Below are 3,204 nucleotides of genomic sequence, written 5' to 3' on the forward strand. Positions count from 1 at the left end.
ACCCACCTCCCTTCTAGAACAGTGTATAGGAGACAGCTTTAAGGCTGTTGTGTTTTCAGGGCTGTAGACCTTTGTGGTCTTACCTCTCAGCACAGTTCAATGTCCACACTTAGATCAACCCTGTCCTACCCTTGCAGTCAAACCTCCTCTGTATGAAGACCACTGATTCGGACTCAGGATGACTCAACAGAAGCCAGAGTTGACGATTCCACTCTGCTTGGAGACTGGGTTTGCTGAGTAAACCAGCCATGGAAAAAAGATGGCAGCAGATGTATGTTGAGAATGAAAAGAACAAGCGCCAGGTACTGTAGCCACAAAGTACCTAGTAATAAATAGCTCCCCAACCTGCCAAGTGCTCACACCTCTGTGCAAAAAGACTTCCTCTTTTATCCCCTGCCTCTGCCTTGTAAAATCTTCCCCATCTATCATTCATTAAACAATTCCTATTTATTAAGCATTTCCTCAGTGAATCCTTTTCCAACCCCCATTATTCCCTGGGGACTGATTGGTTCTTCCTCTGGGTTCCTGGCAATGTATGTTGCTACCTCTGCTGTAAGATCAGCACATTTTATTAGAGCAAGGTTTCTCAACTTCAACACTCCTGACATTTGTAGCTGTTTCTAAGTGCTGTTCAACTTATAGTGACCCTGCATAGGGTTTCTGAGGCTTTAAATCTTTGTGGGAGCAGAAATCCTCATCTTTCTCCAGAAGAGTGACTGGTGGGCTTGAATCACCAATCCTGTGGTTCATAGTTCCATGCTTATTGTTGAATTATTCTTTGTTGTGGGTGGGGCGTGGGAATGTCCTGTGTATTGTATGATGCTTAACAGCATCTTTGAGCTCTGCCCACTATAAGCCAGAATCCCTTAAGTTGTGACAATCATAAATGTCTCCAGACTTTGCCAATGTCCCCAGGGGACAAAATTCCCCTGCCCAAGGACATATGTCAGAGTGAGTTGTTTGAGTGTGCCAACCACAGAGAAGGTCAATCCTCTGTTTATTAGTGTTAGAATAGCACCTGGCATAGAGAAGGCACCCGATTCTGCACTTTCAGACACTTGGGCTGTGCCCATGGTGGGCAAACAATGAATTGGTGAGTTCCAATTCATGAGGATGAGCAATTCCTGATCATCAAAATAGGAGCATGTTGGCGTATAAAGTCTGTAACCAAATCCTCACGTTTCTATAGAATCTAACCTGCTCTGAGCTGTGGGGGACACATACTTAGACTCTAGAGCATGAAAGATCGTAGAAGAATTGATGCCTTTGAGTTGTGGTGTTGGAGGAGAATGCTGAAAGTGCCATGGACTGCCAAAAGAACCAATAGATCTGTTTTGGAAGAAGTGCAACCAGAGTGCTCCTTGGAGGCCAAGAAGGCCAAGCTTCGTCTCTCATACTTTGGACACATTGTCCAGAGAGAACAGTCACTGGAGAAGAACATCATGCTGGGTAAGGTGGAGGGTCAGAGAAAAAGAGGAAGACCCCCCAACGAGATGGATCAGCCAGGTGGCATCATTGATGGCGTCAAGTGTGGCAGCGGTAGTGAGGTTGGCCCAGGATTGGACATTGTTTCGTTCTGCTGTGCATGGGGTCGCTATGAGTCGGTTCCGACTCGATGGCACCTGACAACAACAACAGAGCATGAGAAAGGGTCTGCAGCCCTAATTCCTAATGCAGGAATACCAGGCTGTTTGTATGAAGGTCGAAAGCACTGTGGGAGCCTCAATAAGGGTTTAGGGTTCAGAGAAGAGGAAGCCAGAGAGGACTGCTCTTCCTGGAACAGGCTTTGGGGACTATGTGGAACTTGACCGAGTCCTTTGATCTTGGATGGGGATGGTGGAGCCATTGGTGAACTGGTGTGGTGGGGAGAAGGGAAAATTCACCTCATGGGACAGATCTAGCCAGCCAAGTCCAGGAGTTGGACCTTGATTCAGGGAGCATCCCCAAGTTTGTCCCAAACCACCTGTGTCAGGATCACCTGGGATGCTGGTTACAAATGCATTCTTGGGCCATCCAGAATTAGTGAATTGCTAAGGTGGGTCCTCAGGTGATTCTGACACTCACTGAAGTTTGAGACTTTTCTTTTGGGGTCATTGAACTATCCTAGTAATAACCTTGATCTTCCACTGGGGAAGCCTGTAGGGTTTACAGGGTCTAGCAGTTAAGTATGAAGGCAGTAGAGGCAGACTGTCAGTGTTCAAATACTGGTTCTGTCTCTTCCAATTACATGACCTTGGATAAGTTACTTGAAATCTCCATGCCTGTAATCTTCTCACCTGTAAAATGGGGTCAGGAATGTCCTATTTCATGGGATCTTTGTGAAGAGTAAATGAAGTAGTACACTTAAATGCTTAGCAGGTGCCTGAAGATGATAACTCCACATGCACTGAGAATTACTATTCATCATCAGTTTAGCATTTGATCAGAGACACTTGCTAAGGATTGAGAAGGGCTAAAACCACTTTTCTTTAAAGATCATTTATCTCTTAAACCAAAACTATTCCCTGAATTTATCTTTTGGTGTTATTGGTGTTATTAAGTGCCTTCAAGTCAGTTCCGACTGTATAGGGTTTCCAAGGAGCAGCTGTTGGATTTGAACTTGTAGTTAGCACTATAGTGGTTATCCTACAGTGCCACACCAGGACATTAGCTTAATTAGTAAAGACTGTCTTCCTTGAAAAAAATTATGTATCTGCTTGGAATCAATTAGTCCAATGTTTATATGTTCTATTATTAGTCCATCTCTAAATTCAGGTGGGATAAATTCAAGGTCATACTTAGGCTCTCGAAGACTTGTTTTCATTTTCTTCAGCTTCAATTTGAATTTGCATATCAGTAATTGATGGTCTGTTCCACAGTCTGTCCCTGGTCTTGTCTTCACTGATGATATAGAGCTTTTCCATCTTCTCTTTCCACAGATGTAGTCAATTTGATTTCTATGTGTTCCATCTGGCGAGGTCCTGTGTATAGTCGTCTCTTATGCTGTCTAAAGACAGTATTTGAAATAAACAAATCATTTAGAGATCATCTTAAGAACAGATTTGATGCATTAAACACTAAAGACCGAAGACCAGAGGAGTTGTGGGATGACATCAAGAACATCTTACAGGAAGAGAGCAAAAAGTCCTTAAAAAGACAAGAAAGAAGGAAAAGGTCAAAATGGATGTCAGAGGAGACTCTGAAACTTGCTCTCCAGCATACAGA

The sequence above is a fragment of the Chrysochloris asiatica genome, unplaced genomic scaffold (assembly GCF_000296735.1).
Source record: "Chrysochloris asiatica unplaced genomic scaffold, ChrAsi1.0 scaffold00007, whole genome shotgun sequence".
Classification (NCBI taxonomy): Eukaryota; Metazoa; Chordata; class Mammalia; order Afrosoricida; family Chrysochloridae; genus Chrysochloris; species Chrysochloris asiatica.